Source organism: Rhinopithecus bieti, unplaced genomic scaffold (genome assembly GCF_001698545.2).
Source record: "Rhinopithecus bieti isolate Rb0 unplaced genomic scaffold, ASM169854v2 scaffold_2439, whole genome shotgun sequence".
Classification (NCBI taxonomy): domain Eukaryota; kingdom Metazoa; phylum Chordata; class Mammalia; order Primates; family Cercopithecidae; genus Rhinopithecus; species Rhinopithecus bieti.
The window spans coordinates 3,030,579-3,056,356 of record NW_016804232.1 but is presented as its reverse complement, the minus strand read 5'-3'; positions in this window follow the sequence as shown (position 1 = coordinate 3,056,356).

Here is a 25,778-nt window from a genome sequence, read left to right as displayed (position 1 = left end):
AAGAAATTGCACCATGCTGCGCTTTCCGTTTCTGTGCTTTGACTAGATGACCTTCAAGATCCATTCAATCTTTAAAATCTAGAATGTTATGACTTTCTACTTGCATGATTACTTTTGGACTGTGTTCTTCAAAATACAAAAGAAAAATAAGATTTAAAATTTCAGCATTTCTGATTTCTATTTTTGGGAGACAATTGAACCCCAAGGATGCAAGAGAAAATGGAAAAGGAAGGAGGGCACTAAGGAAATTACATCTTCTCTTCAACACAGGGCGTCTATTTTGTGCTCACACACTGTATCTGAAGAGTCATTGCTTTTGAATTCTATACTCCTGACTGTTAGATTTCCCAACAACTGTGATCTCTCTTAGTTCTGGGACAGCAGAATTTGGATGAAGGATGAATACATAACCGAATGAGGAAATTAGCTGATTCTTTTGGCGATATATAGAATAAGCTGTAAGTTTCTTTCATCCTGCATAACTAAAGACGATTCTATGCTTGTACATTTTGTACATTTGAGGATAAGGAACTCATTCCTTCCTGGCACCATTGGTTCCACTGGGGAAAGAAATATTTCACAGTAATTTGAAAAGGATGCCGAGGGTGGTCTTGCCTAATGGGAAATCTTCATCCAAGTGAGAAAGAAAATGTCTTATTTGGGAGGGTGTCTCAATAGTAGGCAGAACTCAAAAGTAAGAGATCTAAGTATGAGATACTAAAAAGTCTGGGCAGATGTGCACTCACTGTAAAATTTTCTTGCAGCATTCTTTGTAGGTCTGGATCAGGGTGGGAAGAAAGTCAAGATTAGAATTCCATGTTGGAAAGATGTACAAGATCCAAATAAAGACACATATGTAGCATTGTGAGACTAATATTATAAGCGACACCTATAGAACACAGCAATGGATAATGTAGTTCTGATGCGGACACAGAATTGGCACAAAGCCTCTCCTCAGGACACCTGGAAACGTTGGTCTTATGAAAGCACACCACCCGGGAGGGCTTGGCTTTCTTAGCTCTTGTTTGCCCCTCCTAGAAAGAGCTGCTCTCTGGGTTCCAAAGCGGTGATGCTGTAAAGTAAACGGGATCAAACCTGGAAGATACATCCATATATATTAGAAAGCTTGATAACCAGGGAGGAAAAGATTGTATATGTTGACACCTGTACTTTAAGTTATTAAAAAGATGGATTGAAAAGTAAAATAGGCCGGGCACAGGCTCACCCTGTAATTCCAGCACTTTTGGAGGCCAAGGAAGGCAGATCACCTGAGGTCGGGAGTTCGAGATTAGCCTGACCAACATGGAGAAACCCCGTCTCTACTAAAAAATGCAAAATTAGCTGGGTGTGGTGGTGCATTCCTGTGATCCCAGCTACTTGGGAGGCTGAGGCAGGAGAATCGCTTGAACCCGGGAGGTGGAGGTTGCAGTGAGCCGAGATCATGCTTTTGTACTCCAGCCTGGGCAACAGGAATGAAATTCCAATGAAATTCCATCAAAGAAAGAAAGAAAGAAAGAAAGAAAGAAAGAAAGAAAGAAAGAAAGAAAGAAAGAAGGAAGGAAGGAAGGAAGGAAGGAAGGAAGGAAGGAAGGAAGGAAAGAAAGAAAGAAAGAAAGAGAAGTAAAATAGACAGAGAAGGATTCCATGATGTGTGGCAGAAAATAACGACGACCTAATTGTCAGAACTGACACTCAGCCGAGGCTTATTTTATGCCAGGCGTTACGCTAAATCCTTTACAAGGATTGCCTCGATTAACAGTCACAACAAGCCTGTGATGTAGCTACTATTGTTTTATGAGTCCATACTAAGGTAGAGACAGAGTAACTAAGCTACTTGCACAAGATCATCCAGGTGGCAAGTGGCAGGGATGGAAGTTAAACCCCAGCAGTCTGATTACAGAGCCTGTGCTCCTAGCCTCTCCCTCAGGTGGATTTCCATCCTTGTTAGGAAGCTCTGGAAAACATAATTCTGACTGTCTCATTATAAATGATCTCAATAAAGAAGAAATGTGAGCAGTACTGTGGGGTGGCAAGAATCTTGGCTCTGGTATCATGTTGGAACAAATTATTTAACAGCCTGGTCCATTGGTTTTCTGATTTGGATATTTGGAAAGATATTAATTATCTAACAGATTATAAGATCTAAATTGAATAATGTTGTGCAGTATGACTCAAACAACATCTTCATAAAATAAAGATATTATATGAAAATTTTAGTTTTCTTTCCATGGAGTTATCTTAAATATTTTAAGAAAAGTGTGTAACATAGCTGCTCTAATTTTTCTACAAATTAACACTAGCTTTAAAAAAAAGTATCAACTTCATTTTCACAGAAAGATATGTAAATAGTTCGTCATGTTTGATAAAATATATTTTTTATGGGTGTCTGTACACATGACCTGATATTTCATATGTATACCATTAAACAGGTTCTATTGACAAATTATTTTTGCTCTGTATAACAGAAGTAAATATTTCATGGTGCCCTATTAGGAACACCATGATTTTTCAGATTCTCTGCTTCTCTAAATATGTGGAGAATGTGTAAAAGATGCTTGCAAGTAATAAAATTCTTTTGAGTGTCTGTTGTATATTACTATGCCCAAGAAATCAATGGTGGTGTTGAAAGTGAATTAGAACATCTGTGAATTCAGATATTAGGAAGTTTTATTCTAACGTTGGGTGCAGGATCAAAGATAACAGCTTTCTATAATTTCTGATAGTTACTTTAGGAAGCTTCAAGTGGAAGATAAAGTTGAGCTTCCAAAAAGAGTCACTGAAAATAACAAAGTGACACTCAGATAATGGATTATAATCCATATGAGGCACATGGGAACACACAACAGATGAGACAAGAAGAAAATTTGCAGAATAGATTGCTGATTTATCCTAGATAATCTTTAAAGGATCATGATGATGGGGAAAGTCTGAGAAGTCTAGAGATGAGTGAAATGTAATCAATTTTAAGAAAAGAATATATTAAATTCGTGTGAGCTCTGTAAGGCAACCCAGTAAATGGGTGAAAACAACTTCAAGGTGTCTGGTGGAGTGACAAATGGCTCTGTACTCAACATTTTCTTTTCAACAGTGCTATCAATTTCTCAGTTTTATATATTATACATCTGTATTATATTATCAACAATATATTGTATTGATAAAAATGCTATTGATGTATTAGTTACATGTAACATCTTTGTTTAGCCAACAGCATTATCAATTACTTGGTGAAAGGAAACAGACTTATGAAATTTCTAGAAAAAAATCAAATGGGAAGGGTCAGAAAAATATATCTAACAACAAAATTAGATTTTAAAAAATGGTCTTGATAAATTACAGCGAAAAATTGGATAACATAAAGTTTAAGACATTACATATGTCTTTGGACCAAAAACATAATAATCATCATCTCCGGGTTTCATAGAAAACTAGCTGTGGTAAAACTTTGAAAGCCATTTTATTCAATGCCAGTCTTCCCTTCTTAAACGTTTCGAAGCAGATTGTCCAGTCTCTATTTAAACACTTCCAATGACGAAAAATTTATTTCATAGAGCAGCTCATTTTGCTTTTGAACTACTAATTGTTTGAAAGTTTTCGTTATTCTTTCTTAAAATTATCTACATGCAACAACCAGACCATACTAAAAATGTAATTTTTGAATTGGCCAAGTCAAGCTTCTGCTGTTGAGGTTGATTTCACAATTTTCATGCCCACTTTCCAGTATTCAGAGCACAAGGGCCACATTCTGGATACCCAGAGCAAACTCATCCTCCACCGCTTCCACCCAAACCATCACCCAAGCAAGTTTTCCACCTAATCCTCTTTCAGAATTTACATATGCCAATGATTGATTTCTTTGGGATTTTCTTTATCAATTAAATGAAAGCTTGCAAATCTAATACTGGATTACCTCTTGTAGCAGTCTTTGCATTATACCATAATTCTCATGTAATAATGGAATATTCAAATTCCTCCTTGGACCTTGAATCACACCAAATGGCTTGCCTGCTTTAAGCAAAAGCAAGGCCACTTCATCAACCCACTTTAAACTCCATGATGCAGTTGACCCCATTTCTGGTCCATTATGCATTTCCATTTGGTTGATGTGATCTCTGCAAACTCAGGGCAACTTGACCTTATCAGAAGAGTGCTCCTGTTCTTCCAAGAACTGACTTCTATAAGAAGTTCTGAAGAAGAAAAAACAAACTTTTGCTTTTCTTTTCCCCTGGAAAATGAACAGGATGCTTTTAATTTTTTAAATTCTTGAAAGAATTCCATTTAAATGCATGATGACTAACTAGATGAGTAAACATGAGATGGGACTAGAATCTTGACCCAATAATTTCATGTGGATAAAGCCTCTATAAAATAAAGTCTACACATATAATTAACACTCAAGAAGAAACCATGTAACTGAAAATCTGGACACTTGGTAGATGTGTCAGTTGACACTTTTTGAAAGGAGAGGTGACTCTAGATCCACCCATTGAGCTCCTCTGAACACTGGTGTGGTGCTACAACTCCTGATTGGACAAGATGCTGTACTTTGCTCTTTACAAACTAAGAAAAAGCAATGTCAGTAGTTTCTCTGACATGTATAATTTCACTTTCTATGGTATAAGGGATAGTTGTGGGATTTCAGAGTGATTTCTTTTGGAGCTCAGAGATAGTTCGTTCATATCCTGAGACTAAGAATGCTTGTCTTAAATCCCTAAACAATTCCCATCAATAGCTGTCCAGGCCACATAAGGAGGTTAATGCAACTTGCGTTTTTCTGCATCCCTTTCCACCCTTGAGTAACACTCAATAGCCAATCTGCTAACCCCAAAATCCTAATGACTTTACTTGCCATCTCCTCCATTGCCTTGACTCCTCCTTTGCCTCAAACTTTATTTCCTGGATAGGGCCTGAAATTATTGGTAAGCCAATGTAAATTAATATCTGCCACATCTCAACTATTCCAGGGCATGGATAATCACCTCCTGCAGGACAGAACAGGTGAGGTGAGGTGCAACTGGAATCCAGCATTAGACCAGAAATACTCAACTGTGGTGGGATATCAGATTCTGATGGCTGTGGGCAGGGTGGGGTGGGGGGTGGGCTTCTTTAGGAGAGTGAGTTGGGAAAGTTGAGTTTCAGAAAGGATATTCAAAGTTGTAACTACCAATGATTATTTTATGCAGCAATTTCATATAACATAAAAGAAAAACAGTTGGTATTTATGTTATTAAAAGGGAAATATGGTTTCGTCTTTTCAACTTGATTCTGAATTCACTCACATGGGAGAATCCTTGTGAGGGGATTCATCCACTTACTCTGGATGGAGTAGTTTCCAATGGTTAAGGCAATTTCAAGCACTAGGATGGTGCCTGGCCCATCATAGGAACTTAGTAAGCATACACTTAATGTGTCCTAGATGACTCAGGGATAGCCAGTGATACCACCCGCCCTAACAATGCAGCATGGTGTTTTGACTTGGAGTTTCCAGTATGTACAGAATTACGAGAATCACCTTGGACAAGTGATAAACATGAAAATTCCACGTCCCTGCCACAGACAACCAGAGTCAGTGACTCCAGGGAGAGCCCTAGGAATATGGCTCTAGGAATAACCAATGCCACGGGTATATCTCACACACACACAAAAAATGTTATTTCATTTTTGTTAACACAGTCACCACAATCTACATCTAGTGCTTTTAAAAACTTAATTAACAGACTCCAGTTTCTTTCATGCTGCAGAGTAGTCATGTATTTAACACAGTTTTCGAACTCCTGTTATGCACTGAGAGCTAGATAATGGAGTTACAAAAAAATGAGGAAAAAAAGTGATGCCTGCCACTGAAAAGTTGAAGCCTGGTAAAGACATTGGAATATGCACAAAAAGTAAGTAAAAATGTGGTCTATTGCAGTCACAGGTAAGTGATGCTGAGGTTGGAAAGAGGGCGGCAAATTCCCTCTGCCTAGGTGATTGAGTAAGGCTTCCATGAGCAGGAAGAAGAGTTTTCCAGAGACGTTGGTGCTGGAGGGAAAAGAAAATGTAGCAAGGCATATCTGTTCATGGAGAGTCCTGGCCTGGCATCACGGAGCAATGGTGAGATTCAGCAATGCAGAAATATAAGGAATAGTAGGAGAATGACCGAAGATGAGACACCCGGTGATCAGAAAATTCAGATTTCATCCTATAAGGTCAATTAGATTTCCTCCCATTGGCAAGCAGAGGAATTACATAATGAATTCGGTTTTTGAGAAGATAACACTAGTGACAGGGCAGAGGGCCATGGGGTGACAGTGGGATGAAGAGAGCAATTAGGAAAATGTGATAGCAGGGAGACAGTGGCAGGGGACCTTGTAGATCTGAGCTTCTCTGTCAACTTCCTTACATCCGAATGATTATTTTTCCTACCTGGGGTCCTTGGAACCAACCCAAATGGTACAAAGCTCTCTCCTTAGTATGATGTAGAGAGAAAATTTCCTCGCTTAGGTTGTCAGTGAAATAAAATAAAATTAAATTAAAATTAAATAAAAAAAAGAGGTCTTCACAAAACTCCAGAACAATACTTCGTGCTTTTGGCACTGATAAAAAATAAAACAAACAAATAAAGGCTTTATAATTTGATGCATTAAACATTATTTCCAATGCCCCACTCCTTGGGGATGTCGATTCTATTTCTGTTTCTAGCTTCTACTTAATTTATTGAAAAAAAGTTACACAAGCATACCTCTATGCAATTTATGTTCAGCACAGCATCCCAGCCTGAATACATGACATGCATTATGAGTACACTTACAAAATTCACTATGGATTCTGGGTGATCATGATGTGTCAACGTAGCTTCCTTGGTTGTAACAAATGCACCACTGTGCTGGGGGTGTTGAGAGTGGGGAAGGCTCTGCTTGTGGGGGAGCAGGGTGTATATGGGAAATCCCTGTGCCTTCTGCTCAATTTTCTGTGAACCTAAAACTGCTCTTAAAATAAAGTCTACTAAAAGAAAGAAAAGCAAATTGCAGCAAAGGATGAACTAAGGTCCTGTGTCAAAATATACATATAAATATATGAAACTGTACACTTTAAGATCTATGCCTTTTACTGTATGCAAATTATACCTCAATAAAGAAAAAAGGAATAACTGAATAAAAAGAATGTATAACATATGTGATTTTGCAGGAGCTGCTTTCCAATCTTTAGTTCTGTTAAGAGTGTTGTATAAATCTACAATGAAGCAGCAACTCCTTCCCCCTCAATTTTGATAATGAGATGCTGCTGACATTCCCTCTCCTTCAGCCTTGAAACTCATTCTACTTTTACAAAAAGTGCCAATGGTCTTAGTTTAAATAAGTTTAGATGTGAAGGGAGACTGGGTTCTTAAATAAAAACCTTCTTATTTATGCTGACTTCCTTAATCAAGGGCAGAATCCCTGTAATAACACATAGATATTTTCCCCTAGAAAAGACTCCAGCTACTATTTTGAGTTCATAAAGCATATTTTAAAATAAAACCTATTTGCTTTATAATCACATCTTTTACACACTCATTTCTTGCACTCCATTCATAGAGACAGGTATAAAGGCAAGCATTGCCCTTTTTATTCTACGAGGAAAAGCACTTTTGAACATTTTTTTAAAACTTAAAAAAAAAAATCCCCAGAGACTTTAAACTGCATCCATGAATTGCATACTCTATTATGTTGTTCTTCAATTACAGAGTGCCATGGCCTCCCTCACTATATGGCCCCCAAGGAGAACCTCGGCGTATCTGAACATGTATTACCGCATGGGCTACGTATGCCATTGCCCGTATCTATATATGTGCCACTTCATCTCTATCTTTAGCTCTGTATCTATACATCCAAAACATTTTTATAGGGCAGGCCTTGCCTTAGCAGGCTTTCTGTGGAATGAGTGACTTCCTCACTGTGTATGTTAACAAAAGATCTCTGTTCCCAAACAAGAAGACCTCTCAATCCACCTGAGAAGGCACTTGGAGAGTGTCCAGGGCTGACACTTGACCCTCATTCCTTGGAGGTGCAGGGCAGCATACACTGTGCCACCTGACCCCCTGACACCCTTGCCATTTACGCTTCATCAGCCCCCAGCCTGATAAATGAATTTGCTTAGAGGAATGCAAAGGATGCTGCTGTGTCTGTGCCCACCATCCACACCCTCCCAGACTAAATACGCTTGGCAGGGCGGGGAGAGCCAAACTGCCTCCACTAGACCCTTTGTTGACTCACGAAGAGAGTCACTGCAGTGACCTCGTGATGCCCAGAAGCGTTCCAAGCACCCTGGACACCTGTTCCTTGCAAGGGAAGGTCTCAGAGGCATGGCCTGCGTCAGGAGGGCATAGATTCAACAGAGTCCCCAGTGATAACCTTGGCCAGCTCAGTTCTATCTAAAGAGCTGGAGTTACCGCCAGATGCTGAATGGAAAACAACTGCAGTTGCACAGAAATTATGGATCAGAGATCACTATAAACACACACACAGATAGACTTAAAAAAAAAGAAAAAAACACGCATACGCACAAATGCTAGAAATCTAAGGGATTTTATATTTAGCCTCAGATAGAGCAGCTGAGTTGCCTGTTCTTAAATCCATTCTTCTGAGAAATTGAGTTCTCTCATACATAGATGGTGCGAACATAACGCGGGCACCCTATCTAGATAACCATTTAACAATACTTTTCAAAACCTGAAATGTGTCTATGTTTTGACCCACTTATTCCACTTTCAGAAATCTACCTTGTGGAATTCTTATACATGTCCCTGAAAATGTGTGTTTAAGTGCATCTTTTGGTACTTTGTATGGAGTGGCCAAAAATAAGTCACAACTAAATATACGTTAACAAGGGGCTTCTAAAATTAAAGCATGAAGGCTGTGCTCAGTGGCTTATGCCCATAATCCCAAAACTTTGGGAGGATCACCTGAGGTCAGGCGTTCGAGACCAGCTTTACCAATATGGTGAAACCCCGTCCCTACTAAAAATACAAACATTAGCCAGATGTGGTGGCAGGTGCCTGTAGTCCCAGCTACTCAGGAGGCTGAGACAGGAGAATAGTTTGAACCTGGGAGGTGGAAGTTGCAGTGAGCCAAGATCTTGCCACTGCACTCCAGCCTGGGAGACAGAGCGAGACTCTGTCTCAATAATAATAATAATATTAATAAAATAAAACAAAGCATGACATATTATTTAGCACTATGTACTGACAAAAAAGTTGCCAATGTACCCTATGAAGTAAAAAAATAGCTCACAAAACAATACACTTATATAATATGATTCCATTATATAGCAAACACACAAAAACTGATGTGTTTATGAAATCACACACACAGAAATCTACACATGCATACTAATTAGAGGGATGTACCAAGCCTGTTTTGAGAGGCTATCTATGGGAAGTGAAGTGGAATTGGGAGAAGTGGAGGAAAACTTTCAACCTGTATGCAATACATTTTTATTATGCTTGAATTTTTATAATTAATTCCAATTCATGTTCATGGGCTGATTTCACTGAAAAAAATAGAAGCATCTGCTCCTATCACGCATTTAAAGATTAGTGAGACAATCAGCAGGCAGCAAAACAGGTACAAAGCAAAGGAGATTTCTATACTACGAACATCTATGTCACTGTAGAAGGGCAGTAGTTGTGATGTGCTTTGTGGACCCCACATACTATAAGTGCATTTGTTTTTTTGCATCCTGAATTTTCTTCTGTTCTTTTTTGGCATTTTAAATATATTGTAAATGTTTTGAGAATGGGAATCTTTACTTCTCTTTGATTTTCAAATTACTGAAAATCAGAGAATTCCAAGTAGAGGTCATATCTGGGATGGATCTTGAAAAATGAGAAAGCGTTTGTTGGTTGAAAACCAAAATCGTATTCCAGGGAGAGAAATTGCAAAGCATATTCTCAGCCATATTAACAGATGCCACAATACAAGTCCCCTGGTACTGACAAGAATGAGATGGTTCCCAGACCCCATGGAGCCCCAAAACTAAGAAACAGAGCCAGAATCTGCACTGAGTCCACCCCAAAGCCATGCCCCTTAGAAAGAGCCATGTTCAGAGAGCTGTGCTGTCTTTGCCTGATTAGAATATAAAAGTGTGTGAGGTCAGTGAGCAAAGGAGATGGTAAAAATTTGGAAGTGCTGAGGGTTTTTAGCTTGCAAGTGGAAGGAACAAATGTGATTTGTACTTAAGCCTCCCAACCTGTTTTCTCATTCATAAAATACTCTATATCTAGACCCTGGGTGGAGACTGTAGGGATAAGCTGGACTTCTGAGCCCAAGACACTCTGGTGTCTTCCTTGTATACTTGGAAATCATTTAAATACTTTACTTAGAATAACAGTCTTACACTACATGCAGTTTCTCATAACTGTAATCAATGATTTTCTACACTTGCAATACATTTTACTATTCTTTAAAATTATTTAAATTTGGCTTTCCTTAGATCCCAATTTCCTGCTTGTCACTGATTTCATCAAGCTTGACTTCCATCCTCAGTCCTTTAAAGCTCCTCTTCCCCTTGGGTGGATAGAATTACTAACGTGTCTAATAAGCACATTTCAGTACAACACTTCCAATTATTTGATGTAAACATTGTTTACATATACAGACATAATAATTTTGTCTGGGTGAGGCCAATGGTATGCCAGAAAATGTTTGACAGCTGATTCTCCAGGAAAAAAAAAAAGAAAGAAAGCAAAGGCCCGATGTGGTGCATTTGCCCATTTCTCTGGTGTAAATATTCCTACTGTGGCCAATTTTGAATTACCAACATGATATCAGTGAATGCAGAGTTGGAAAGAAATGGGCACAGTTAGTTCTCCTGAACTGCTATGAGCCAGTTCCAGACTCCACTGGATAACCTTTGTCAGCATTTGAGCTCAACTAAATAGTATATGCAGGAAAGCTCTACTTACTTCAGTCTCATCCAGCTTTCCACTACTTTCATGTTTATTTAGCACCTTCTATGCATCAAGTACTGTTTTAGAAAGTAAAACTTTTATAAGTAAAACAGATAAAGTTCTTGCCCTCATGGAAATTATATTCTAATGGTGGGAGATAAAACAAAACAAAAGCACAACACCACCAACAAAAAACCTAAAACAAAGAAATAAATAGCTGGCAAAAGAGTCAAAGAAATATAAAGAATGGGAACAGGGACAGATATTCCGGTTGGGGAAGGTTAAAGTCAAGGAGGAATCATCTGTTTTTCACAGGGGTGTCAGGCAAGAACCACAAAATGAAGAAAGAAAAATAAGAAAGCCAGACAGAAATCTTGGGTAAGAGCTTTCCAGGCCAAAAACCCAGCATGTGCAAAGGCCCTGAGGCGAAGGACTGTGCTTTGTATGCTAGGGGAATGGCATGGAGGCTGGTGGAATGCAAGCAAAGTGATTTCCAGACCTCCACATTTGGAAATCCATTGACATTTCCTCTACAAATTTGTACTTAATTTCCTTTTTTCCTTTCCAACAACATCAAAAATATGTCTACTTGGAGAATTGACATTACGACTTTTTATTTTCCTTAGAAAGGAAATGAAATATAGAGAGATTAAATCAAAAGCCTAATTATGAATCCAAAGTTGTGATTGGTCTCTGTTTTATACACACTGAAACAAAACTTGGGCCAGGCAAGTTGCCGCCTGCCCTGACCACTTACTGGATCCAGTATCCACATATGGGCTGCTTCTTGTGTTTGCTCCAACATCTGCAGTTCTCCAGAACAGAAACATGTTAAACATGTTCTCCTGCCTCCATCAGTAGACTGCCCTTAAATTGTGTGATGTGGTTTCCATTAAAAAGCCATTTCTTCTGTGGTGAAATTAGACTGTCATTTATTTATTTTCTAATTTATCAGACAAATATTTATTGAACAAAAGCTATGCTGTAAACAATATTCAAGGAATTAAGCATCCTGCAATGGACAAAATGCACTTGCTTGCCATCCTAATGGGGGTCAGAATTTAGCAGAACAAGTAAACATGCAACAAATATTTGCATTTCTGGCAATTCTGGAAATCTTACTGTACAGTAAGTATTATAAAAAGATAATACATATTAGAATAAAATGTTGATGAGTGAGAAATTAGCACATGTCTGACAAAAAAATGGTTTTAAACGTAGAAAATGCTTTGGGAGACAAAACACAATGAGTTAGAATCCAGGGGTAGTCTCCAGGGGCAGAAACTTGATATTCTGGAGTTTGATAATAAGGGGCATTGCCACTGATGTCACAGGGAAGATGAGGACAAGAATTCACCTGGGAAGAGGGACAACCTCAGAATCTGAATCCAAGTGGAATTTAGGGCTATAATTTGGGTGGAAGAGGGAGTGGCTAGAGTGGCTACCGACCGCATTTGCAGAGTACCTCGATGAGATGCAGAAGGTGTCGGTTATTCTTATCAAAGAATGTTGAGGATGCTGAAAAACCAGCAACCACCCATCCCCTGGTCCCTCCTCACCTTGGACTAACCAGGAATACCCTTATTTCTAGGGTAGTTGGGGTACTTTGAAATCCCTGGTTGTGACCTTGCTTCCAATCATCCCTGCAGTGGGTGACCAGTGGATATCCTGAGATGAAAGAGTAACCCCTCTCACAAGGGATTCTGGAGAGGGTAGCCTCCCGAATCAGATCTGACCCCATTTCTGGCCTCTCTGAGCAGGGCCTGAACCTGGGGGGTGATTGTGGGTGAGGAATGAAAAGCTTTGTCATGGTTTGGAATTTAGACTGAGGAGAGTAGAGAGACCTATGGTTGATGTGTGAACCATTAACCATATGTCTCTGTACACATCCAGCAAGCCCTGGCACAGTGGGCTGGATCCCTTCTGGAGGACAGTCGAGACTGGAGAGCTCCCAACACTGAGAGGAAGCACTGCCACTCCCCAGATGTGGGAGGGACAGAGTGGAGATGAGTGAGGAGTGGGCGTCGCGGGGGATCTGGTAGACGCCGGACCTCCTGTTAATAAGGGTCACAGGAGTGAGGTGAGGGGAGGCTGCACAGGAGTTGCCAGCCTTGCTGGATGGAGTGGAGAGTTGCATCTCCTACTGCAGTGGACATCCTGTGATGTAAGCCAACAACCTGATTGGAAAGAATCAAAACTATGAAATCTGTCTTTTAAACTTACTATGAGATCTGAAGAGCTTTTTAAGCTGCTAAACATGGGGCTAATCAAGGTATATTTTGACTTAGTTTTATGGCATTATTGATTTTGTATGAAGGAAAGAAGGGAGGGAGGGAGGAAGGAAAAACAAGAGAGAGAGAGAGAGAGAGAAAGAAAGAAAGAAAGAAAGAAAGAAAGAAAGAGAGAGAGAGAGAAAGAAAGAAAGAAAAAGAAAGAAGAAAGAAAAGAGAGAGAGAAAGAGAGAGAGAGAAAGAAAGAAAGAAAAAGAGAAGAGAATTAGGAAAAGAGGAAGAAAGAAAAGGAAGAAGGAGGGAGGGAGGGGAAGGAGGAGAGGAAGGAAGGAAGGAAGGAAGGAAGGAAGGAAGGAAGGGGAAAGGAATGAGAGAGCGAGAGGAGCAAACGCAAGAGAATAAAGAGAAGAAAGAAAGAAAGAAAGAAAGAAAGAAAGAGAGAGAAAGAAAAGCTTATATGTATCCAGACTGAGACTCTTGTAATCGGAAGTGTGGGATGTGAGAATGCTTCCTTGCCAAAAAAGAAACACTGCTGAAATGATACAGAGTGAATAAACCACAGCCCCCAATTAACAGCAGTGTGGGACACTGTCAGGCCACACACACAGAAGACAGACTCTCTGGACAATGCTAAAGGAAGTGGAGAATTGGAAATTCTCAGAAAATAGATAGAGACAGGATTGGGAAGGGTGGGAATTTGAGAAAGGACATTTCAAATAATCTTAACTCGTCTGAACCAGATGGAATAGTCCTACTTCCATAACAGAGCAACTTGAGACAAAGCACATGTCTACACCACAACAAACATTTTGGTAGGGCATAAACCAGGGCACATGCCCGGGAAGCGTGTTAAGGAAACCTGTGCTCTTGCACTCGGCATGCAGGACGCTCTTCCATCAGCTATCCTCAAGCTGGTGGACGGGTTCAGTAACGGTGCCCAAAGTCTTCTAGGTGTTTCTCAGGACAGGAAAACCCCTGGCAAACTGTGTGATTTGGTGATCCTATTTTAAACTAACCGGTTTGAGGCAGTCTTTGGCAAACCCAACATTTGCTTAGCGAAGGTCCCAGTGTAGCAGATGGCGTCTGTTCCCCAGGCCGGCGACATGAACTTGGCCTAAGCCCTGCGGAGAGATGCTACAGACAGAGGCTGAAGGACATATTTTTATACCAAAGTCTGGACGTGATGAATTAAGAGTCAAAGTGGCACAGTGAGGCTTGGAAAAAGAAAAGCAACGTTTTTTAGAGGGAACCACTTAGTTTTTACTAGTCTGTAGCGTTGTGAGCCCTGGGAGCCAACACCATGGGCCACGTTCTCATCAAAGGGTATGGGGGCAGCAGGGGCAGGGTGGGGGCTATCCTCAGGTGGCTTCGTGGGCTCTCTGTGTTGCCTGCAGGACCAGGAAGAAAACATCAGAGGTCTCCTGGTGAGGGCACGGGAGATGGCCCTCAGATCCCCAGAGGCAACTAAGAGTGGGAGAGAAGAAATGACACGTCAGGGGACAGAGGGCAAAGGAGGTGGAGTTATAATTCTGTGAGATTTTGTTATTAGAGTTCATATGACTTTGTCATAATTATAAACTGCAGAGGCCTAAAGGAATCTGGACCACACATGGATCTGGTAGAGCTGTGCAGTATGGTGAGTGAGAAGAGTACAATAATTATCTTTTTGTGGATTACTATGTGTCAGATATGATGCTAAGAGCATGTGAGGATGATTTTATTTGAACCTCATAGCAACTTGATGAGATAAGTACTATTAATTTCCATCCCCATTTTAAAATAAGATACAGAGAGGTTTGGAAATTTGCTCAAGGTCACACAGGTCACCTGGCTTCTCTTTTAGTGGTTAGGCAAGGACCAACTTGCAAAGAGGTGTAGCTGTGGGGCCCAGAGCCAGACTTTTTGCAAAGGAACCATGGATTCACTCACTTGCTAGTTGTTTGTTTTGTTAATTTAATGCAATAAACCTAGAACAGAGCCTGGCACATGACGAGTGATAAATACATGTTGCCTATTGTCTAGTTGTTGATTTATCAAATCCATCACCAAAACCCTCACAGGGAGAAGCTAGAGCTTGAAATTTAGTCTGAGTCCATAGCCTGAGTTGTTAACTCCAGCTCTTGATTTTGTTTTGTTTAGTTTTCCACTTATTATTATTTTTATTTATTTATTTATTTTAAATTTTACTTTAAGTTCCGGGATACATGTGCCAAACGTGCAGGTTTATTACACGGGTATACATGTGCCGTGGTGGTTTGCTGCACCTATCAACCCATCATCTGGGTTTTAAGCCCCACATGCATTAGGTATTTTCCTAATGCACTCCCTCCCCTTGCCCCTACCCCTCAACAGACCGCAGTGTGTGATGTTCCCTTCCCTATGTCCATGTGCTCTCATTGTTCAGCTCTCACTTATGAGAACATGCGGTGTTTGGTTTTCTGNCACTTATTATTATTTTTATTTATTTATTTATTTTAAATTTTACTTTAAGTTCCGGGATACATGTGCCAAACGTGCAGGTTTATTACACGGGTATACATGTGCCGTGGTGGTTTGCTGCACCTATCAACCCATCATCTGGGTTTTAAGCCCCACATGCATTAGGTATTTTCCTAATGCACTCCCTCCCCTTGCCCCTACCCCTCAACAGACCGCAGTGTGTGATGTTCCCTTCCCTATGTCCATGTGCTCTCATTGTTCAGCTCTCACTTATGAGAACATGCGGTGTTTGGTTTTCTGTTCCTGTGTTAGTTTGCTGAGAATGATGGCTTCCAGCTTCATCCAGGTCCTTGCAAAGGACATGATCTCATTCTCTTTTATGGCTGCATAGTATTCCATGGTGTATATGTGCTACATTTTCTTTATTCAGTCTATCATTGATGGGCATTTGAGTTGGTTCCAAGTCTTTGTTATTATGAATAGTGCTACAATAAACATATATGTGCATATGTTTATAGTAGAATGCTTTATAATCCTTTGGGTATATACTTAGTAATGGGATTGCAGGGCCAAATGGTATTTCTGATTCTAGATCCTTGAGGAATTGCCACATTATCTTCCACAATGGTTGAATTAATTTACACTCCCACCAACAGTGTAAAAGCATTCCTATTTCTCCACAGTCTCACCAGCATCTATTGTTTTCTGACTTTTCAATGATTTTTGTTGTTGTTGTTATTATACTTTAAGTTCTGGGATACATGTGCAGAATGTGCAGGTTCATTACATAGGTATACACATGCCATGGTGGTTTGCTGCACCCATCAACCCGTCATCTACATTAGGTATTTCTCCTAATGCTACCCCTTCCCTAGCCCCCCTACCCCACAACAGGCCCAGTGTGTGATGTTCCCCTCTCTATGTCCATGTGTTCTCATTGTTCAGTTCCCACTTATGAGTAAGAACATGTGGTGTTTGGTTTTCTGTTTCTGTGTTAGTTTGCAGAGCGTGATGGTTTCCAGCTGTATCCATGTCCCTGCAAAAGACATGAACTCATCCTTTTTTGTGACTCCATAGTATTCCATGGTGTATATGTGCCACATTTTATTTTATGTATTTATTTATTTATTTTTGAGACAGAGTCTCACTCTGTCACCATGCTGGAGTGCAGTGGTGTGATCTCAGCTCACTGCAATCTCTGACTCCCTGGTTCTAGTGATTCTTCTGCCTCAGCCTCCTGAGTAGCTGGGATTACAGGCATCCACTGCCACGCCCAGCTAATTTTTGTATTTTTAGTAGAGACAGGGTTTCACCATGTTGGTCAGGCTGGTCTCAAACTCCTGACCTCTTGATCTGCCCACCTCCACCTCCCAAAATTCTGAGATTACAGGCATGAGCCACCATGCCTGTGTAGGCACCATGCTAAATAAACACACATGTGCATATGTCTTTATAGTAGAATAATTTATAATCCTTTAGGTATATACCCAGTAACAGGATTGCTGGATCAAACTAGTATTTCTAGTTCTAGATCCTTGAGGAATCACCACACTGTCTTCCATAATGGTTGAACTAATTTACACTCCCACCAACAGTGTAAAAGCATCCCTATTTCTTCGTGTCCTTTCCAGCATCTGTTGTTTCCTGACTTTTTAATGATTGCCATTCTAACTGGCATGAGATAGTATCTCCTTGTGGTTTTGATTTGCATTTCTCTAATGCTCAGTGATGCTTTTTTTCATAGGTTTCTTGTCTGCATAAGTGTCTTCTTTTGAGAAGTGTCTGTTCATATCCTTTGCCCACTTTTTGATAGGGTTGTTTTTTTCTCATAAATTCATTTAAGTCTCCCATAGATTCTGGATATTAGCCCTTTGTTAGATGGATGGATTGCAAAAATGTTCTCCCATTCTGTAGTTTGCCTGTTTATTCTGATGATAATTTCTTTTGCTGTGCAAAAACTCTTTAGTTTAATTACATCCCATTTGTCAATTTTGGCTTTTGTTGCCATTGCTTTTGGTGTTTTAGTCATGGAGTTTTTGCCCATGCCTATGTTCTGAATGGATTCCTGACTTTTTAATAATTGCCATTCTGACTGGTGTGAGATGGTATCTCATTGTGGTTTTGATTTGCATTTCTCTAATGACCAGTGATGATGAGCTTTTTTTCATATGTTTGTTGGCCACATAAATGTCTTCTTTTGAGAACTGTCTGTTCATATGTTTTGCCCACTTTTTGATGGGGTTGTTTGTTTTTTTCTTGTAAATTTGTTTAAGTTCCTTGTAGATTCTGGATATTAGACCTTTGTCAAATGGGTAGATTGTAAAAATGTTCTCCCATTCTGTAGGTTGCCTGTTCACTCTGATGATAGTTTCTTTTGCTGTGCAGAAGCTCTCTAGTTTAATTAGATGTCATTTGTCAATTTTGTAAGCCCTAATTTTGGTAGCCAGTGTCCACGCTGTGTCAACCCCTGGCTGTTCCAGCACAGGGATTTTAAGCTAGACTAATGATTTTATCAACAATTGGTATGTTTCCTTCCTACCTTTTTCTCTAGGCACTTTTTACAGTCCCAATCCTAACTGGTTCAATGGTAGACTGCAGAAATATTTAGTGGCTGGATGGTTTTGTTGCTGTTACTCTATATTTTAGGGCAGCTTTCTGGTCTCATAGCTGCCTGTCTTTTTTGTTTGTTAGTTTTGTTTTGTTTTGTTTTGTTTTGTTTCAGTTTTCTTTATAGAACTGCTCAAAATAGAAGTATTTTGATTTATTCCTTCAAGTTTCATGATATTAGAAGGGATCTCTGGAAATATCCCTCACTAAACTCTTCCATACAAAATTCTTTCTTTTTTTATTTTTTGAGACAGAGTCTCACTCTGGCACCCAGGCTGGAATGCAATGATGTGATCTCAGCTCACTAAAACTTCTGTGTCCCAGGCTCAAGAAATCCTCCTGCCTCAGCCTCCAGAGTGTCAAGGACTGCAGGTGCATGCCACCATGCTCAGCTAATTTTAAAATTTTTGGTAGAGACAAGATCTCACTATATTGCCCAGGTTGGTCTCAAACTCCTGGGCTCAAGCAATCTTTCTACCTTGGACTCCCAAAGTGCTAGGATTGCAGGCATGAGCCACTGCACCTGGTCTCCAAATTCTTGATCTCATCTAACCAGTTCTCAATCACTTCCTAACACTTGACATGTAATCTACTTAAATATAAAGAGGCTGCTTTTTTGGCATTCGAATTTATCTGTAAGAATGGAATCTTCAGTTCTTTAGCATTTGACACAACACCATATGCCTTTTCTAGAATTTCCTAGCATTCAACTGCTGTTCAGTTGCTGTCTTTTCCATGAGCTAAGTGTTAGGCTTGAAATAATAGATTTGCTAATAATTCTGCTTCTTTTTTCTCGTATGAAAACAGTACCATTTTGCAGTAATTTTTCTGAGCTTGTGAGTATCTGAGATGAAAACGCTAGAATGTGATTTATATTTTCTGGGGAAGGTTGACACTAGCCATTTCCTGACCTCTCTTGAAAACAAGCTGCTACCAACAGTGGCTGTTTATAAGGAAAATTGGTGTCAACCATCATAATTTGAGACCTTTTTGGAATATTTGGCATTTGTAATGAAATTTTCATGTGTTTCAGAGCTTGATTTGTCAACTTATTTCTTATCACTAGCTTTTAAAAATCTTTAACTCATACATAATATATTTTAGACACAAGTAATTAACCAAACTTATCTTTCATTTTCTTGTTTTTGGACAACTTCTTATGTTATGCATTTTCTAGATATGGCCAAGGCTGAAAATATATATTTAAATTAACTTAAAAGAATTTTATTGGCCAGGCGTGGTGGCTCATGCCTGTAATCCCAGCACTTTGGAAGGCCGAGGTGGGTGGATCACTTGAGGTCCAGAGTTCCAGACCAGCCTGACCAACATGGTGAAACCCTGTCTCTACTAAAAATACAAAAATTAGCCAGCTGTGGTGGCACATGCCTGTAATCCCAGCTACTCAGGTGGCTGAGGCATAAGAATTGCTTGAACCTGGGAGGTTGCAGTGATTTGAGATCATGCCCCCACGCTTCAGCCTGGGTAACAGAGCAAGATTCTGTCTCAAAAACAAAAACAAAAAACATACAATGTTTTAATTTCAACATTTTTTTCTATAAGTTCTAATGATATTGCCAACAGGAATTGTCCCTTTACTGATTAACATATTATAAAAAATTACAGGTTTTATTGTGGCAAGCTTATACATTTTGCAACATCAGTGATATTTCAAATGGACTTAATTCAAGTAAGGCCTTCGCAGCTTAGGACAAACCAACAAAAATTTAGTCTTTTCTGAGTGTCAGCTTGTAAGAGGCACTTCCAGATGGACATAGGCCCTAGTTAAGCACATTTCTACAAGAATTAAATCCCCAAGGTTTCACTGATGCTCCCATTATGGAATCAGAATAATTATTATTGATTTTGGTTAGGTAGGCGTACCTCTTGGCCTTTCCTGAGCAAGGGCCTAGTAACTTGGAATTTAGACTAAAGTTAATAGAAACATAGCATGGAATGAAATAAATACAATGAACACCAGAAAAAGCCTGTTCACCGGCCCAGAGAAGCAACATGAAACCTCACCTCTCCCAAGTATGGTAACGCCTGTGTGAGTGTGACTGTGGATTGAATTGTGCTCCCCAAAATGATATGTTGAAGTTCTAGTGCTTGGTATGTGTGAATGTGACCTTATTTGGAAATAGAGCCGTTGCAGGCGTAATCAAATTGAGATGAGGTCATGCTGGATTAGTGTGGGCATCGAATCCAATGATCAGTGTCTTTGTAGAAGAGGAGGGACACACATAGACACAAAGGAAGAAAACCATGTGACAATGGAGGCAGAGGTTGCAATGAAGCAGCTACAGGCCACAGAATGCCAAGGACTGCCACCAACCACCAGAAGCCATGCAGAGGCAAGGGTGGACTCTTCCCTAGAGCCTGTAGTGGGGGCATGACCCTACTTATTGCTTGATTTCAGACCTCTCGCCTCCAGAACTGAGACAGAATACATTTCTGTTGCTGTAAGCCACCCAAATTGTAGTAGGTTGTTATGGCAGCCCCAGGAAACCAATGCAGGGGTGAAGTCCAAATGTTCATTTTCTCTGTAATGTAGAAGAAATTGATATAAAAACCCATCCCAGATAAGTGCTACTGTTGCAATACCTTGCTGTAACAAATACAAATGTTTTCTGTAATGTTTCTGTTTTCTGTAACTGCACGCACACACACACACACACGTGCACACACACACAATGAACTAATTTAAAAATGTTACCAACAATGCAGGCAAATAATCTGCCAGAGGAGGAGTGAGTGGACATGGCAGAGTGGAGCATTAGAACCTCAAGAATTTGAGATAAATGAAAGAGACCATTAAATAAGTAGGTTTTTAAATGATATATGAAATGTGAAGAAAAGATGTGACACTATGAGAAAAGAAAAGAGGGAAGAAAATAGAATTTCTATACCCTACAGAAAATAAAAAGCAAAATGAAAATAAAGCAAAATAAAAGTTCTAATTACTGAAATTAAAAACTTAGAGGGCAGGTAAAATAGCAGATGGATTGTAGTTAAAGAGAGATATGATCTGAGGAAATTATAATAGTAACTAATCATCGGGTGTTAAGAATATCTTTTTCTACATATCTTTAAAAGGTATCTTAAATATTTATTCCCTACAATAATTGCATAATAATAAGAAAACATATGTCAACGATGTTGACCTTGCTTCTACTCTGTTTCAAAGTGGAAGGAAGTCCTGGACCAAATTCCGGTTAATTTTGCTCTTGTGGGTTGAAGCTGATGGATCCTGGATGATAAGCTCCTGCCCTAGATAACAGTGTGCCATGCTTCCTTTGACAGCTGCAAATGCATGAGTTTAAAGGCAACACTGAAGACCATTAACCAGAACCTCCCTTTCTCAGTGCTAATATGAAGCTACAATATGAAAGCAATAAGCCTCAAAATTCAACATCTGATCCAGTAAACATTGATCAGATACCTCACATCCAATAAAACATTGATCAAACATCTAACACAATATAAAAGACATTATAATAATGGCTTATGGGTTGGGTGTGGTGGCTCATGCCTGTAATCCCAGCACTTTGGGAGGCCAAGGCGGGCAGGTCATGAGGTCAAGAAATCGAGACCATCCTGGCTAACACGGTGAAACCCTGTCTCTACTAAAAATACAAAAATTAGCTGGGCATGGTGGTGTGCACTTGTAGTCCCAGCTATTTGGGAGGCTGAGGCATGAGAATCACTTGAACCTAGAAGGTGGAGGTTGCAGTGACCCGAGATCGCACCACTGCACGCAGTGTGGCAACAGAGCAAGACTCCATCTCAAAAGGAAAACAAAAACCAAAATGGCTTATGGCAAATTCTGGTGTCAGATGATCTAAACTGAAAGGCACCCAGGGGGTTGGAGATGACTGCATTATGAGTTCTCCCTGGGCTCAACGACAGCAAGTCCACAGTGATAAATCATTCCAAGAAGTGTCAGGAGTTTTAAGTAAAGGGAAGAGACTTAAGTTTGTCACCAGTGGGAAGATCAGGTGTGAAAGAGCTGGTTGTGCTCTTACACAGAAATTCTTTTCTTCCATTTTCTCTCTTATTACTCATTTTAACTCACACAATTCATTTACATGGATTATTAAAACATTAAGTAACTGTACAGTTTGGACATAGATTTGCCAACAAGACAGTGATTTAATGACTAAAGTTTTAAAAACACGAATTTAATGCTATTCCTCAAAATTTACAAACAGAGTATTATTGCAATGGAACTAAAATATTGGTAACTGTATTTGTAAGTATATACACCTATAAAATCATACATATATGATTGGCCAATTGAATCTAAAGTTAAACTTGAATAATAATAAAGCACAAACAACTTCTGTTGTTAGTTTTTAAGGAATAATGTGGTAAACATTCCCTAGGAAGTATTATAATTGATGAAAAGAACATATATGCATATCTATGATCTTAGTATAAATTACAGGAAGGATCGCCAATCAAAGCGAGAACAGTGGATAATTTAATAATCATGTGGGCCAAAAGAGTAATTTTGGGAAGAAGCAGAAATAAGATTATCCTCTTACATATCAAGCCAAAATATATTCCAAATAGATTAAAGGTTTAGTTTAACAATGACAAAAACCTAGAAGAAAATATAGACTAATATGAAAATTCCATTTTTGATCATTAACAAAGCTCTTTGAATACAATTTCTTGTGCAGAGCAGGGACTGAGAAGATAAGGAGTATTGAAATCACGAAAAGAGTTTAAGATAAAAGAATATAGCAAAGGGCAATACCTCAAATTTGATATTAATTTAATTTGATTACAAAATTAAACATCAGATGATTTTTGAAGTTACACGTGGTACAGCAAAGCAAAATAATTTAAAAGTCAAAGAAAGAGTAAAGAAAAAATAATGACAGTTTAAAATGGATTTGGTAGGGTAAACAATGCAATAAATTAATGTTGTCTATTTTGATACACTTCCTAAAAGTGTTAATGTGACTATAAGTTTCTCAGAAGCAAGAAGAAGGGCTGAATATGGTCATCCATGGAATTTCCATGAATTTATTTTTATTATCCTCAAATCTAGAATTTTCCTGTAGATCATAAATGACTAGAGGATATAATGACCACGGTTTTAATAGCAGTCACAACTGTGATCGTAACAATTCCCAAGCTAGTCATGTTATATTTGTAAAGAATCATAATATTCAAACACTATGCAATGGATACTCTAATAAGTGGATATTAGATTCTGAATGTGTACACACATTCTGGAACAAATTTTGATAGCACCTAAGAACTTTAAGTTCATGTTGGGACCCAGATTTCCACTGCTAGGAAACAATCATAAGAAATAAATTAGAGATATAAACAAAGATTTATGTTTGGGGTAAATTACAGTGTTCTTTATACTTGCAAGAAATGGCAAAAAATTACATGTTCAGTAAAGAAAGAATTTATTTTGTTGTTGTTGTTTTGTTTTTTTGAGACACAGTCTCACTGTGTTGCCCAGGCTGGAGTACAGTGGCGCGATCTTGCACACTGCAACCTCTGCCTCCCAAATTCAAGCAATTCTCCTGCCTCAGACTCCAGAGTAGCTAGGATTACAGGAATGTGCCACCATGCCCAGCTAATTTTTGTATTTTTAATAGAGACAAGGTTTCACCATGTTGGCCAGGCTGGTCTCAAACTCCTGACCTCAAGTGATCCACCCGCCTCTGTGAGCCACCACGCCCAGTCAAGGAAGAATTATTAAAAGAAATTGTTATACACATTTGGTAGACTTTTTCAGGCATTAAAATAATGTTATAGTTTTAAAATATGTTTTGATTAAAAGTATTAAATACAATATGATCTCAAAATAAATTCGCAGGCAAAATAAAAGGTATTTGGGTTATGAATTTAGTGATTGTTTTTTCACGTTTAAATGTAAATTTCTTCGAATTTTTCCATTTTGTTTTCTATAAAGTATCGTATGAATGAAAGGTCTTCGTGAATATTTTCTTCTGTTTTAAATAACTTTGTTGTGAATGGGAGAAGAGACATGGACCAGGGGAGGTAGTTTTTGTTTGCTTGTTTTAGGGTGTGTGTGTGTGTGTGTGTGTGTGTGTTTGAGATAGGGAAGATTGAGGATTGGGCTAATAGAGCAGCAAATTCTAAAAATATGACAAAGAATGGGATGAATCTAAAGATAAAACCTGAAATCACAGCAGATGGAAGGGGATGGAATTAGGCTCAATGCTAGGGGATTATCCTCGAAGCGGGACAGAAGTAGAGTTGTACAGACATATTTAAGTAAAGGAACAAAATGTTTAGGGTGTAGATGTCAAATAGCCGAGAAATCCTCAGTGAGGCAGGAGATGGCATCAGAGACACCAGAGAGTCGAGGAGGGTGAGCATAAGGCCTTGATATTAGTGGTTGAAATTTTGGAATAATCAATGTCCAGAATAAGGGCTGGAGCTGATCAGCAATTGCAAAAAATGCAGAGGAACAAGTTGTGATTGAAGATTCTAACTTTGTTACAGCAGCACTGTAGGGGTGTCTGCTGCTCTCCTGGGGTGGAGTGTTGGCTGGCACCTTTGCTGTAGAGTTGAGAAGGTCATCAGCCTACAGTCAGTGTGGTGGCTTGCTGGTGTGGCATCGGAGGACAGTCCACTGAAGGGATTCTGGTTCAGAATGTGGACAGAGAAGTGAGGAAACCAACGTCCCCATGGGGTCACCCAGGTGGAAAGGGCAGGGAAAGGAAGGGAGGGGAAGGGAAGAGAAAGAAAACAGAAAAGGGAACAGCAGGATGGGGATTCCTAAACTCCCAGTGGCTGGGGTACTGCTGCCTGGGTCTTCCTCCTGGCTTGGTCTCCCTCTGTTTTCTCTCTTCTCCTGTGCCTCACAGACACTGCTGATTTCTGGAGTTGCAACATGGGCCCTGGACAGTTGATAGGCAGCACCTCTCAGACACCTGTACATTTTCTCAATGTTCATCCTAAAGTCTAATGAATAGGATTAATGTAGTCAATCCTATTTTTCTAAGGAAGGGGTTCTTCATAAATGGTTCCAAAGCCATGTAATAGAATCGTCTGATGCTTTCTTACTTACTACAATTTTGAAATTCCAAAATTTTAAAAGTGTTTATTATTTTATAGCTTATTGTTAGTGGTTTTGGTATACACTATTTTTCAAACTTTGCTTTTTTTTAAATGTTAAACACATACTGAACTTCAGAAATAAATGCTTTTGAATATTTATTAGGGTAAGAATTTTGCCTTTAGTCTGTGAATTATAGTGGCAGATTTTCTATTATTTGATGTTTTCTGCATCCTTTGGTAAATTCTAGTTGGTGTTGGTACATTAGTATTATTTTAAAATATGCCAATGGATTGGCTTGGTTAATTTGTCTTTTAGCAGTTTTCATCTATACTCATAAGACTGGCTTATAGATTTACTTTCTTAGTAGTTTTGTTCAATTTTCTTAGAGGCAAGCTAGTCATACAAAATTGAGAAGCATGGCTTTTATCATGTTTTATAATGTGAAATTTAAAACATATATATTTTATAGTCCCTGAAGGTTGATGTAGCTTATGCAAAACTATATGGGCCTGATGCCTGATAGTATTTTACTTTTTTCTGG